This window comes from Rana temporaria, chromosome 1 (assembly GCF_905171775.1).
Source record: "Rana temporaria chromosome 1, aRanTem1.1, whole genome shotgun sequence".
Lineage (NCBI taxonomy): Eukaryota > Metazoa > Chordata > Amphibia > Anura > Ranidae > Rana > Rana temporaria.
The window spans coordinates 48,940,021-48,955,529 of NC_053489.1; the positions used below are offsets into that span (position 1 = coordinate 48,940,021).

The following is a 15,509-nucleotide window of genomic DNA, read 5'->3' on the forward strand; positions in this document are numbered from 1 at the left end:
CTGAGGAAAAAAAATGTTTTTTATATATTTTTGGGGGATATTTATTATTCCAAAGAATATTGCTTTTTTTCAAAATTGTTGCTCTTTTTTTTTTTTTTTTGATTATAGCGCAAAAAATAAAAACCGCAGAGGTGATCAAATACCACCAAAAGAAAGCTCTATTTGTGGGAAAAAAAGGACGTCAATTTTGTTTGGGTTCCACATCGTACGACCGCGCAATTGTCAGTTAAAGCGACGCAGTGTCAAATCGCAAAAAGTGCTCTGGTCAGGAAGGGGGTACATTTTTTCAGGGCTGAAGTGGTTAAAGGAAAATAGCTGAACTATTTCAGCAACACAGATTGGTCTGTCTGGAAGTATCTGCTGCAGGCCCGGAACACATCAGCGCGTTTCCGAAAGCATGCATTATCACACTTGCGGTGCTGATAATTGTTACTGGCACTCTTAAGCCCCATACACACCATTCGATTTTCGATTTTCCAAAACCATATAATATGAGGTCAAACCTCAAAGGGGTTGTAAAGGTAATTTTTTTTTTCCCTAAATAGCTTCCTTCACCTTAGTGCAGTCCTCCTTCACTCACCTCATCCTTCCATTTTGCTTTTAAATGTCCTTATTTCTTCTGAGAAATCCTCACTTCCTGTTCTTCTGTCTGTTAGGGCCCTTTCACACTGGGGCATTTTTCAGGCGCTTTAGCGTTAAAAAAAGCGCCTGTAAAACGCCTGAAAGAAGCTGCATCTGCAATCCCAATGTGAAAGCCTGAGTGCTTTCACACTGAGGCGCTGAGCTGGCAGGGCGTCAAAAAAAGTCCTGCATGCAGCTTCTTTGCAGCGCTTTAGGAGCGGTTAATACACCGCTCCTAAGACCCCTTTCACACTGGGGCGTTTTTCGGGCGTTTTTTAGGCGCTTTGGCGTTTAAAAAAAGCCTGTAAAGCGCCTGAAAGAAGCCTCATCTGCAATCCCAATGTGAAAGCCCAAGTGCTTTCAGAGCCATTTCACACTGCCAGCGCCCGAAAAACGCTGGTAAAGTGCTGCTGAGACCCCTTTCACACTGAGGCGCTTTTCAGGCGCTTTGGCGTTAAAAAAAGCTTCCTCAATGGGAAGGGGGCTTTAGGAGCGGTGTATTAACCGCTCCTAAAGCGCTGCAAAGAAGCTGCATGCAGGACTTTTTTTAACGCCCTGCCAGCTCAGCGCCTCAGTGTGAAAGCACTCAGGCTTTCACATTGGGATTGCAGATGCAGCTTCTTTCAGGCGCTTTTTTTAACGCTAAGACCACTTTCACACTGGGGTGTTTTTCAGGCGCTTTAGTGTGAAAGCACTCGAGCTTTCACATTGGGATTGCAGATGCAGCTTCTTTCAGGCATTTTACAGGCGCTTTTTTTAACGCTAAAGCGCTTGAAAAATGCCCCAGTGTGAAAGGGCCCTTAAGCCCCCTTCCCATTGAGGAAGCTTTTTTTAACGCCAAAGCGCCTGAAAAGCGCCTCAGTATGAAAGGGGTCTTAGCAGCGCTTTACCAGCGTTTTTCGGGCGCTGGCAGTGTGAAAGGCCTCTGAAAGCACTTGGGCTTTCACATTGGGATTGCAGATGAGGCTTCTTTCAGGCGCTTTACAGGCTTTTTTTAAACGCCAAAGCGCCTAAAAAACGCCCGAAAAACGCCCCAGTGTGAAAGGGGTCTAACTCCACACAGTAATGAGAGGCTTTCTCCCTGGTGTGGAGAAAGCATCTTGTGGGGGGAGGGGGCGAGCAGGAGTGTCAGGACACTCTACTTTGTAGATAGAGAAAGGAGCTGTGTGTTAGTGGGCACCCTGACACTCCTGCTCACCCCCCTCAAGAGGCTTTCTCCACACCAGGGAGAAAGCCTTGCATTACTGTGTGGAGTTACAGACAGAAGAACGGGAAGTGAGGATTTCTCAGAAGAAATAAGGACATTTAAAAGCAAAATGGAAGGATGAGGTAAGTGAAGGAGGACTGCACTAAGGTAAATGAAGCTATTTAGGGAAAAAAATTACCTTTACAACCCCTTTAAGAATTTCAATTTGTATGCAATCAGGCAGGCCCTTGTATTACATGGTTTTGGTAAATCTGAAGACAAAAATCTGCAGAAAATCGAACAGTGTGTATGGGGCTTAAAGCGGGAGTTCACCCTAAAACGACTTTCTATTATTACAATGTCCCGACACATTACAATACATTTATGCCTATTTTTTTTTTTTATGCTGTACATACCTCGGTACAGCAAGTTCACCCGCAGCTTCCGGGTTGCGAATCTCGCGGGAGTGGGCATTCCTAACTTGCTGGTGATTGACGTGATGACCAAAAACGAGCTCCCCCCCCCCCCGTCGCGTAACCTGCGTTGCGATTGCCGAAAGGAGCCGAACGGCGGTGCTCAGGCGCAGTATAGCACCGACTCGCCGTTCGGCTTCTTTCGCCAATCGTGACGCAGCTTACGCGATGGGGGAGCTCGTTTTTGGTCATCACGTCAATTACCAGCAATTTAGGAACGCCCACTCCCGCGGGATTCGCAACCCGGAAGCCGCGGGTGAACTAGCTGTACCGAGGCATGTACAGCATAAAAAAAAAAAAAATAGGCATAATTGTATTGTAATGTGTCGGGACATTGTAATACTAGAAAGTAGTTTTAGGGTGAACGCCCGCTTTAAGCATGGGCACATTTTTGCCGCATGGCAAATACACCAAAATGCTCAGTATAAACACTCCGCGCCAAAAATAAATAAATACAGTTTACAGCCTCTTTGGGGCGCTTGTGTGTAGGGCGGTCCATTCAAATGAATGGGTTGCTCTAAGTGCAAAGAGTAACATGCCCAAAAAAATAAATAAAAACGCATGCAGGAATGCAAGTTCCCACTACCCTTGGGTGTGAAAGGGGCCCAAGTACTCGCTTTACTGCAGATTCATATGACCTTTCTTATGTAAATCAACAATACTGTGAAATTTCTACAGAGTGATGTTTTATATCCACCAATAGTCCAAGTCAGGAGAGAAATACCTCTCAGATTATGATCAGTACACAGCGGGGAGCGCAGCACAACTCAAGCTGGATCAGAAGCCAGAGCTCACAAGAGTATGTTGGCTGCACACCAAACACTACATATGTCAGCAACATTTAAGGGAGCTTTATTGTGGTCATCACAGAATGGTATACAGTTACAGAATCATGCAAAGTCCCCTTTATTAGGGAACAGTGACAGCCCCCAGATTTGCCTTCACCAGCTCAAGATGCCACTCAGCACCTCCGTCAGTTTAGGACAGGGATATGCAATTAGCGGACCTCCAGCTGTTTCAAAACTACAAGTCCCATCATGCCTCTGGATGTCATGCTTGTGGCTGTCAGAGTCTTGCTATGTCTCATGGGAATTGTAGTTCTGCAACAGCTGGAGGTCCACTAATTGCATATCCCTGGTTTAGGACATCACCCAGCATCTCAGGACACCACCAAATCTCCACCAAACCAAACAACACCTCCCCAAAAAAAACAAAAAAAAAAACACACTCAAAAACCCTCAGCTGTCTAAGAACCCTTTCCTTTTTAAATCGGGTCATAACCTTTGCCTGTCTCAGCCATATCAGAACACACTCGTGCCCCTCCCAGATCAGAACACATCCCTGTCTCAGCTTAATCAGAACCTTGGCCTTCCTCCCCAGATCAGAACCTTGGCCTTCCTCCCCAGATCAGAACCTTGGCCTTCCTCCCCAGATCAGAACCTTGGCCTTCCTCCCCAGATCAGAACCTTGGCCTTCCTCCCCAGATCAGAATCTACCCAATTCTCCACCAGATCTGAGCATCCCAACCTCCCGAACCGTGACCAGATCAAAACTATCGCCTTACTCCACCAGCGTAGAAAGTCTCCAAACCTCCTCAGCCAGGTGGGAACCCTTGCCTTCTTCCACAAGATCAAAATGTTTGCCTGTCTCGGCCATACCAGAACATTTTCAAGCATCTTTCAGATCAGAACACTGGGATGGACTGGCCATTGGGACTACAGGGAGTTTCCCGGTGGGCCGATGGCTCAGTGGGCCTTCTTCAGTGACAGCGCCCCCCTCCGCTCCTCTATCTCTCCCTTCCCGCTGCGCTCACCTCCTCTCCCTCCCCGCAGCACTCACCTAGGGGGAACAGAGAAGCAAGAGGAGGACCAGAGGAACAGGGGGGGGGGACGACGACGACAGAGCAGCATGGGGGAGGGGACAGACAGCTGACTCAACAGCTATGGCCTGGGAGTTTCTCACTTCTGCCTAATCTTGTCCCATAAGGGGGGGCACCGAACTGAAAGTACTCAAATAATGTCTAGCTTCCCCTCTGGTACTGCCTATAAGAGTTCCAGTACCAGCCATTCTACTCTAATAAAGTAGAATGGCTAGTGAAGGGGGAGAGGGGGCTTGGGTGGCTGGGGGGGGGGGCGGGAGTTGTCCGGCCGAAAGGGAGAGACCTGTCAAAGTGGGCCAGTCTGGATGAAGTCCTGGGCCAAATTTTTGTCCCAGTCCAGCCCTGAACACATCTGTCTCAGCTAGATCAGAACACCTATCTTCCTCCCCTAGATCAGAACCTACTAAAGGCTAATCCACCTCCTCAAGCCTCCACCAGATCAAAACATTCCCAACCTCCAAAACCTTGACCAGATCAGAACTCTTGCCATAATCCACCAGCTCAGTAAGGGCTCTTTCACACGGAGCGGACCGTTTCTGGGTCCGCTCCGTGTGTCCGCCAGAGCTCAGCGGGGATCCCCGCTGAGCTGTCGGCGGATAGGGCGGTCCCCGCACACAGTGCATGGACCGCCCTGTCTCTGCTCCGCTGTCCCCTACGGGGGACCGGATGCAGACGGGCCGTCTGTCCGTCTGCATCCGGTCCGTCCCGCCGAACGGAAGAAAAAATAGGGTTTCTTCCGTTCGGGAAAGCGGATCCCGACTGACGCGGACGCTAGCGGATGCTCCGTCCGCTAACGGACGCGATCCCATAGGGATTCATTACAAGTCCATTAACGGACTTGTAATGAGCGGACGAACGGTCCACTAGTGTGAAAGGACCCTAAGTCTCCAAACCTCAGCCAGCTGAAAGACTTGCATTTCTCCCCCAGATCAGAAGCTACGCAAGCCTTCACCAACTCCTCAAGCCTCCATCAGATCAGAAGGTTTCCAACCTCTTAAACCTCCACCAGATCAGAACTATCGCCATACTCCACCGGCTCAGAAAGTACTCAAACCTCAGCCAGCTCATAACTGTGGCCTTCTTCTACCAGGTCAGAACCTTTTTCCTGTCTACATGAAATCAGAACATACCCAAGCCTCCACCAGACCAGGGCTTTTCTTCCAACCTTCCACCAGATCAGAACGTCCAAACCTCACCAGATCAGGACTTTTGCCTTATCCACCAGCTCAGGAAGTCCCCAAATCTCAGGCAGCAAATGCCTGGTACACACGATCAGAAAATTGGACGAAAAAAAAAAAAAAAATTTGGAGCAATCGTAAAATAATTTGATCGTTAGTACAGAGCTGATCAGGACAGTTCATCTGATATTATTTGATCGGAAACGCACAATTTTTTTTTCACAAACGATACCAGATAGTACAGCTGTCATTCGAAAATGCATTACAACACATCACTTCCGAATTTTTATTCTGTCGTAAGCAAATTTTCGTGACTTTAGTAAACTCATCAGATTCGATCCGAGATTAGCATGCAAATAAATTTTATAAAAACGGACGATTACTAATCCAATAATCTCACTGTGTGTACTGGGCTTGAGAACACCTTGCCTTTTTCCACCAGATCAGAACCTCTGCCTGTCTACACCAAATCAGAACCTACCCAGGAACTCCACCATATCCTCAAGACTCCCCGAAACCAGGACTTGGCTTTATAATGTTCAGAATATTCCCAGACCAGATCTCTTGTCATACGGTTACCCCACCAGCTCAGAAAGTCCCCAAACCTCAGCCAGCAACCTTCCACCAGATCAGAACCTTTGCCTGCCTACATTGGATCAGAACCTACCCAAGCCTCCACCACCTACTGAAGCTTTTATCAGACCAGGGCTTTGCTCCCACCAGAAAGCCTCCAGACCACAGGCAGTTCATAACCCCTGCCTTCTAACACCACCACCAGATCAGAACCTACCCAGGAACCCCACCATGTCCTCCAACCTACCCAGCAACCCCACCATGTCCTCCAGCCTCCCCCAGACCAGGACTTTGCTTCCACCAGATCCGAAACCTACCCAGGAACCCCACCATGTCCTTCAGCCTCCCCCAGACCAGGACTTTGCTTCCACCAGATCCGAAATCTACCCAGGAACCCCACCATGTCCATCAGCCTCCCCCAGACGAGGGCTTTGCTCCCACCAGATCAGAAAGTCCCCAAACTTCAGGCAGCTCATAACCCCTGCCTTCTTCCACCGCCAGATCAGAACCTACTCAGGAACCCCACCATGTCCTCCAGCCTCCCCCAGATCAGGACTTTGCTTCCACCAGATCAGAACCTACCCAGGAACCCCAACATGTCCTCCAGCCTCCCCCAGACCAGGACTTTGCTTCCACCATATCAGAACCCCACCATGTCCTTCAGCCTCTACCAGACCAGGACTTTGCTTCCACCAGATCAGAACCTACCCAGGAACCTCACCATGTCCTTCAGCCTCTACCAGCACTTTGCTTCCACCAGATCAGAACCTACATGGAACCCCACCATGTCCTCCAGACCAGGACTTTGCTTCCACCAGATCAGAACCTACCCCATCCCGATCCTGAGTCCCTCTCCCGGTGGAATCTCTCCATCAGGAGGACCCATAGCCCAGTGCACCCCGGAGGGTCCCCAGATCCACCTTACCTGGCTGAGCCCCGGCTGCTCTCCAGCCGATCTCCTCCTCTGGCGGTTCCGATCCAGTCGTCAATCCCAGCTGTGCTCTGTCAGTCCATACTCACAATGGCTCCTTCCCTCCCTCCCCGCCGAGTCACACCCGACCAACCCGTCTGACAACTTTTCTCTGTCTCTCCGATGCCGGCCCGGGGACGTCTCACCTGGAGGGGGGGGACTGGCTGCGGCAAGCAGAGGGGTCACGTGACCTCAGGTAAGGGCAGGGACCGATCGGGGGCTTTAGTGATGGTAATTACCTTCCTCTTCCTCCTCCTCCTGCTCAGCCTCCCCTCCTCCTTCTCCTGGTATTTGAATGTGCTCAGGTTACTCAGTCAAATAAAAGGAGAAGAATAAGTATTGTAGGCAAATGTCGGCTGCCTGTGAATCAATAGGATCTACACGCCAGGTGTGTGAATGTGGGGCCCCTGGGTGTGCTGGATGGGGCCCCTTGCCACCTGCCTGGCTCAGATTTGCAAAGGCTCTGATAATGGATATTAGGTGACCAATTAGAGTAGGACAACCCAAGGTGACCCAAAAAAACAAACAAATGGGAGTCCATTTACATTCTTGCGGTGCGTAAACACGCGTTATGTTGTGTATTCATCTGCCGGGCACATTAACGCCCCCCCCCCCCCCAAAAATAGGACAAGCTACATCATTTTTAACGCAACTTACTATGTTGCGTTGCAGCATGCTGCGACACATGTGCGTTGCCTTAGTTCGTTCAAAATGTACGACCCACACTGCGGAAACGTATGGAAATATGCCAAAATACATATGGCGACAGTTTTTTTAGTTTTGGATAGAAGAGGTAAAGCCCAAGTCCAGGCGCACTCAGGGCTGGTGCAAGGATTTTTGACACCCTGGGTGAAACCCATAGGTGTGCGCACAGGGTGTGCCAGGTGTGCCCAGGCACACCCTATTCACCCTGTGCAGCACAGATTTCCCCTACTGCCCTGGTCCCCCCCATAGGCGTGCACACAGGGTGTGCCAGATGTGCCCAGGCACACCCTATTCACCCTGTGCGGCACACCCCCTGCTAACCTGGCTCCCCCTCCTTCCCCCCACAGCACTGCCAGCTTCCCTCCTCTCCCACCGGTTGTTGCTGTGGATGTTTTAGGATGAGTGGGGGAAGGGGCCAGTAAATATGCCATTTACCGGCCACTTCCCTTTCTGAATGAACATCGTGAGTGATTGATTTGTGAAATTTAGTGGAAAAGAAATTGTCAAATGTCTTAAGACATCATGAGTGATTGGTAGAGTGGGTTTGAGCTTTGGGGTGCACACCCTAATGCCAAAGGCTGCGCACACCTATGGTCCCCCCCCTGTTTTAGGATGAGTGGGGGAAGAAGCCGGTAAATATGTGACTTACCGGCCCCTTCCTTTTCATTGTGAGTGATCGGTACTATATGTTTGATCTTGGTGCACACCCTATGGTGAAACCTCATTTTGCCACACCCCCTTTGCCCTGCCCACGTAGCACCCATCAAATGCGGCATCCCTAGCACCCATCAATGCAGCCTACCAGCACCCACCAAATGCAGCCTTACCAGTGTCCATCAATGCAGCCTCATCAGCACTAAGGATGAGCTCTGGCGTGTTCGCATAGAACAGGTGCAGAGCCCGCCAGGAAGTGTGCATGGCGCTGCGCTAATAACAGCCAGGGAGACATTTCACGATCCCTGCAGCCGAGCATCGGGACAATGTCTCCCTGGCTGTGATTAGCGCAGCGCCGTGCACACTTCCTGGCGGGCTCTGCACGTGTTCTATGCGAACACGCCAGAGCTCATCCTTAATCAGCGCCCATCAATGCAGCCTAACAAGGGGGGCAGGGAAAGGGGGGACCCAACACCTCGGTACATGGACAAGATTAGTCTTTATACACCAAATACATTTACGTGCAAATCTGCGGTAATGCAATCTTAGACGGTGACAGTATTTCACTCACAAGGTCTGGGGCTCTGCAGACTGCTCTGCATCCATCCGACAACGTGTCCCTGCCAAGCGTGTGCGAGGAACAATTTTAAACTCTGCCTGCCTCGATGCCTGACCTGGCACCAAGCCCGAAGCACTTGAGTTACGCTCCCGGCGTTGTTCCGGACAGGCCAGGAGGGAGAGGGCCCTCTATGACAGGGGGCGGGGTCAGAGGACACAGGAATCACGTGTGGGCAGAGAGGCAGAGCTGGCTGTGGTCACGCCACGGACAGCAATCACAGGTCATTGATGATTGATCAGAGGCGCGCAGCAGGGGATGTTTGCTTCCATGTATCGGGAGTCAGGGCACAGTCCTCCGCCACCGCTGCGCCTCTGACACTATGTGCGGCCGGAGCGGCGGCTGCCTGCTGATGCTGAGACTTAGTTGATTGCTGCAGAGAAAGGAGAGTAGGAACACCAGCAGTCGGGCACCCTAGGCTGCCTAGTGGTAGTACCGCCCTGGCAGTGGGCCACCCCCATACTACAAGGGCTAAATGCTCCTAGAGGCTGGGTACACAACTCGGACGGATGCAGCTCGCAGCAGGGGTCTCATGCGTCCCTGTTCTCCGTTTCAGGGCCGAATGTTTGCCTGAATTTGGCCCTGAAATGAAGCCAAAGACGCACAGCCGCTCTGGAGCTGCAACAGAGATATGTGAACCGGCTCCATAGAGCCGGTAACAGGGCTGGACTGGGACAAAAATTTGGCCCTGGACTTCATCCAGACTGGCCCACTTTGACAGGTCTCTCCCATGGTGGCCGGACAACTCAAGCACCCCCCGCCACCCACGCCCCCTCTCCCCCTTCACTAGCCACTAGCCGTTCTACTTTATTAGAGTAGAACGGCTGGTACTGGTCCTCTTATAGGCAGTACCAGTGGGGAAGCCAGGGATGGACTGGCCATTGGGACTACAGGGAGTTTCCCGGTAGGCCGATGGCTCAGTGGGCCGGCTTCAGTGACAGCGGACCGCTGCCCCCCTCCGCTCCTCTGTCTCTCCCTCCCCGCAGAGCTTACCTCCTCTCCCTCCCCGCAGCGCTCACCTGGGGGGGAACAGAGAAGCAGGGGAAGGACCAGAGGAGCAGGGGGGACGACAGGGGAGCATGGGGGGGACCAGAGGAGCGGGGGGGACAGAGTAGCATGGGGGAGGGGACAGACAGCTGACTCAACAACTATGGCCTGGGAGTTTCTTACTTCTGCCTAATCTTGTCCCATGGGGGGGGGGGGGCACCAAACTGATTCTTTTCCCCGGCTGAAATAATGTCTAGCTTCCCCTCTGGTACTGCCTATAAGAGGACCAGTACCAGCCGTTCTACTCTAATAAAGTAGAATGGCTAGTGAAGGGGGAGAGGGGGATTGGGTGGCCGGGGGGTTGCGGGAGTTGTCCGGCCGCCATGGGAGAGACCTGTCAAAGTGGGCCAATCTGGATGAAGTCCAGGGCCAAATTTTTGTCCCAGTCCAGCCCTGGGGGAAGCTAGACATTATTTCACCCGGGGAAAAGAATCAGTTCGGTGCCCCCCCCCCATGGGACAAGATTAGGCAGAAGTGAGAAACTCCCAGGCCAAAGCTGTTGAGTCAGCTGTCTGTCCCCTCCCCCATGCTCCTCTGTCCCCCCCGCTCCTCTGGTCCTCCCCCTGCTTCTCTCTTGTCCCCCCTGCTCCTCTGGTCCTTCCCCTGCTTCTCTGTTCCCCCCCAGGTGAGCGCTGCGGGGAGGGAGAGGAGGTGAGCTCTGCGGGGAGGGAGAGACAGAGGAGCGGAGGGGGGCAGCGGTCCGCTGTCACTGAAGCCGGCCCACTGAGCCATCGGCCTACCGGGAAACTCCCTGTAGTCCCAATGGCCAGTCCATCCCTGCCTCTCTCCCTGACAGGACGTGGAGCTCTGTGTTTACACACAGAGCTCCACGTCCCTGCTGTCTTACCGACGATCGCGTGTACCCGGCGGACATCGCGGCCGCCAGGTACACGCATCGGCTTCCCAGCGATGTGCCGGGACAGTGTTTACCCGCTGCGCGCCCCCCAGAGGCGTGTGCGGGTAATGCACTTGAAATGACGTCCAAAGACGTCCAGTTGGCACCTGAGAGCCGCGCTGTTGACATCTTTTGTCAATAGCGCGGGTCTCAAGTGGTTAAGAAAGGCCTGGATACTTTCTTAAATGTACAGAATATAACTGAGTACTAAGATGTGTAGGTAAAGTTGATCTAGGGAATATCCGATTGCCTCTCGGGGGATCAGGAAGAAAAGTTTTCCCCTGCTGTAGCAAATTGGATCATGCTCTGCTGGGGTTTTTTGCCTTCCTCTGGATCAACTGTGGGTATGGAGTTGGGTGTATAGGATTTTACTGTGTTTTTTATTTTGTTTGTTAATTTTTTTGTGGTTGAACTGAATGGACTTGTGTCTTTTTTCAACCTGACTGACTATGTAAGATGAAATTTTTACCTTTATTTTTATATATATTTCGGAACTCCCCTGCCTGGATACCGAGACGTATATTTAAAATAATTGATCAGCTTATTACGAATTTCCTGTGGCAGGGGCGACACCCCAGAATTAAACTCTGGGTGTTACAACTGCCATGGAAACAGAGGGGATTGGCAGTCCCTGACTTCCACCGGTATTTCCTGGCCGGTCAGCTGGTATTCATCCACAGGTGGTTCACTCTACCTGAGGATGACACTGCTAATATGTTGGAGGCGGCTGTTGTTGGCTCTTATGAAGCCTTGACACATCAGGGCTCCGTATAGGCTCACACAATCTCGGCGGGCGGCCTGTAGGGCATGGGTGGCAGTAGCCGGGACAGAAGGCGCCTCTGAGATTTCTCCCCACACACTGCTTTGGAGGATTCCCAAGTTGGTGCACTTCAGTGAGATACCTGATCCGATTATCTGGACTAAGTTTGGTATTAAGACTATGAAAGAAATAGTGGGTGGTGGGAAACTGCTGCAGTTTGACGCCCTGAAAACGAAGTTTAATTTGCCCAACACTCACTTATTTCGTTATCTTCAGCTAAGGAATGCGTACACAATGCCCAATTTGGGGTGGTAGTATTACTCCTGAAGAGTAGTGATCTGGGGCCATATTCACGTAGGGGGGCGTATCTTTGTGCGGGCGTAGCGTATCCTATTTACGCTACGCCGCCGCCACTTAGACAGGCAAGTGCAGTATTCTCAAAGCACTTGCTCCGTAAGTTGCTGCTGCGTAGCGTAAATGGGCCAGCGTAAGCCAGCGTATTTCAAAGTAGGCTAGTAGGGGGCGTGTTGTATGGAAATGAATCGTGACCCCACGTAAACGAACGGCGCATGCGCGCGCATGCTCAGTATCACGTCAAATTTTCTCCCTAACTTACGCCGGCATAAATGTTTAGTCGACGTGAACGTAACCTACGCCCATCCCCATTCACGGACGACTTACGCAAACAACGTAAAATACGACGCTGTTCCGACGTCCATACCTTAACATGACTTACCCTGCTTTATGAGGGGTAAAGTTGCGCCGGTCGTATGCCTTACGTAAACAGCGTATTTTAATACGCCGGGCGCAAGTACGTTCGTGAATTGGCGTATCTAGCTCATTTGCATATTCAACGCGGAAATATACGGAAGCGCCCCTAGCGGCCAGCGGAAATATGCACCCCAAGATACGACGGCGTAAGAGACTTACGTCAATTGTATCTTGGCAACACAGTGAGGCGTATCTGATTCTATGAATCAGGCGCATAGATGCGACGCCTCACATTCGGACTTACGACGGCGTATCAGGAGATACGCCGTCGTAAGTCCTTTGTGAATCTGGCCCCTGGAGTCTTTACTGAGAGAGGACACTTTGGACAAGGCCCTGTCTAACATTTATAACCAGTTGTTCGGGGGGAGGGGAGATCTCCTCGTGAAGTGTAGGGCGGCGTGGGGTGAGGTGTTTCCCCAGATGGACGGGGATGACTGGGATGATATTTGGGACATTCATTTTTCCAGATTGGTCTCTGCCAGGTACCATCTTATTCAATTAACATTTTTACATCGTGTATATCTTACTCCAGTTAGGCTGGCTAAGATGTTCCCTACCCAGTCGCCTGGTTGCTGGTGGTGCAGTTGCCCCACGGCCGATTTCATGCATATCTTTTGGAATTGCTCGGCCGTTCAAGTATTCTGGAAGAGAGTTACAGATTGTATAGCGGAAGTAACCGCTATTCCCATACAGCCCATGATAGAGGTGTGCCTTTTGGGTTTGGTGGATAATCTAGCCCAGAGGAGAGTGACTCGTACTATGCTGACCATTCTAATCTATTACGCCAAGAAAATTATAGTGTTATCATTGAAAAAGCCTAATCCTCCTTCTGTATCAGCGTGTGTAAGAGAACTGTCAGAGCTGTTCCCGCGAATTCGCTGCAACGTGCGCGCAAATTCGCATCAATGTGCGCGCACGTGCACTGGAGCGCGCCTGCGCGTCCTTGGTGCCAAACGGCCTATTTAAAGGGTGCACTGACCCCAGTCTAATGCTGACGGATCTCAGCGGTTCCGGTTCCTGTTTCCTGTGCCTGTTCCTGTGCTCCTGATTTCCAGTTACTGAACCTCGGCTTCCTTGACCTCGCTTTGGACTCGCTTCATCTCTGACTCTTGGTTTCTGATCTGAGCTTCCCATGTGACCCTGCTTCCTGCCTGATGACTTTGTGCCTTGCTGCCCGCTCGCTGCTGAACCCGGCTTCCCATGTGACCACGCTCCTGTCTCCTGTTTTGCTCCGCTCAACTTCCCGGGTACCTGCGACTTTGTCCCTGCAACCTGCTGCGACTTCGTCCCTGCAACCTGCTGTGACTTCGTCCCTGCAAACTGCAGCGACTTCGTTCCTGCAACCTGCTGCGACTTCCTGCTTCTCAAGATTCGCATCACCTGCTGCGGGCTTCTGGAGTTACATCTGCGGGCACTCGTGTCTCCCCTGGCCCTTGGTTTCCCCTGTCTCCACTCTCAGTGGGACCAGGGCCGGAGATTCAAGAGAGGCTGACCTCGTCACTTCAGACTTCACCCAGGTACGTGACAGCGTGGAAGGGCATGGTTAATAGGGCTGCACCTCTTTACAAAGCTAGGGAAAGAGAAATTACCGCTCAAGGTGGGTCTGCTGGACAATCAGTAGCTGCTCAGGAGGCCAGGAGTGCCGGCAATGCACAAGGCAAAATGTAGAAGTTGAAAGGATGGACAGCCGCACCTCCAAAAAAAAAACCTTGGGTTGTCTTTATTTAAAAAATAGGTGGAAAATGCACTACAAATAACAGCAAAGGGTGGAATACAGCCTATACAGCCTACGCGTTTCGCACTGCGATCAGTGCTTAGTCATGGCTCATGACTAAGCACTGATGGCAGTGCGAAACGCGTAGGCTGTATTCCAATCTTTGCTGTTATTTGTAGTGCATTTTTCACCTATTTTTTAAATAAAGACAGACAACCCAAGTTTTTTTTGGAGGTGCGGCTGTCCATCCTTTCAACTTCTACATCTTTACAAAGCTATATACATTAGCAGGGGTATACCTCAGAAATTTGATAAGGTATGGGGCAGCTGGATGAACAGTGAGCTTACAGGGGCGGACTGAGGGGCGCCAAATAGAGTGCACCTGTAACAGGAGTTATTATGTGTGTAATATGTCTATAACTGCTTGACGTGTCTGTTTGGAATATTGATTATAACTGAGAGTTGTTGGCCTTTCTAATTGTATTGTCCCGATCACTGTGTGAGGTCTGGTGGGTGGGGGCAGGAGTCAATGCTGAAGAATTGTATATAGTTTCTTTGTGTGTACGGCCCGTTGGGCCTTGTTTGTGTTTGTACTTGTTATGACAAAATCAATAAACACAACTTTTCAAAAAACAACAAAAAAAAAGTAATTTTTTACAACCCGAAAAACGGTCATGTGTACGCGGCATCAGAATTGAGTTTGTTCAGGAAAAGATCTCCCATCCTGCTGCTTCTAATTTTCTCATCACTGCATCAATAACGAACGTCCATTTGACCCCACTAATGATTAGAAAAACAAACAAACTTTCTTAGAACATTCTTTTGCTAAGAATTTCCATTCAAAATTCTAACTATCTATGGCCAGCTTAACCACTTAAGGACCGCCTCCTGCACATATACGTCGGCAGAATGGCACGGCTGGGCACATGTACATACAGGTACGTCCTCTTTAAGTGCCCAGCCGTGGGTCGCGGGCGCGCGCCTGCGACCCAGTCCGAAGCTCCGTGACCGCGGGACCTGCGGACCCGATCGCCGCTGAAGTTCCGCGATTGGTCCCTGGAGCTGAAGAACGGGGAGAGCTGTGTGTAAACGCAGCTTCCCCATTCTTCACTGTGGCGCCGTCATTGATCGTGTGTACCCTTATAGGGAAACACAATCAATGACGTCACACCTACAGCCACACCCCCCTACAGTTAGAAACACAAATGAGGTCACACTTAACCCCTTCAGTGCCCCCTTGTGGTTAACTCCCAAACTGCAATTGTCATTTTCACAGTAAACAACACATTTTTTGCTGTGAAAATGACAATGGTCCCAAAAATGTGTCAAAATTGTCTGAAGTGTCCGCCATAATGTCGCAGTCACGAAAAAAAAACGCTGATCGCCGCCATTAGTAGTAAAAAAAAATAATTAATAAAAATGCAATAAAACTTTCCCCTATTTTGTAAATGCTATAAATTTTGCGCA

At 50.7% G+C, this 15,509-nt stretch overlaps 1 protein-coding gene across 1 annotated transcript in view; it reads right to left on the reverse strand.

The window, feature by feature from the left end:
- Positions 1-7,080, reverse strand: part of LOC120927100 (phospholipid-transporting ATPase IC-like) — a 184,639-nt gene extending 177,559 nt beyond the window's left edge. The window contains exon 1 of the mRNA XM_040337538.1: positions 6,836-7,080. The gene's annotated coding sequence lies outside the window, so the exon portion shown is untranslated. The remainder of the gene's footprint in view (positions 1-6,835) is intronic.
- Between the last annotated feature and the right edge of the window lie 8,429 nt (positions 7,081-15,509).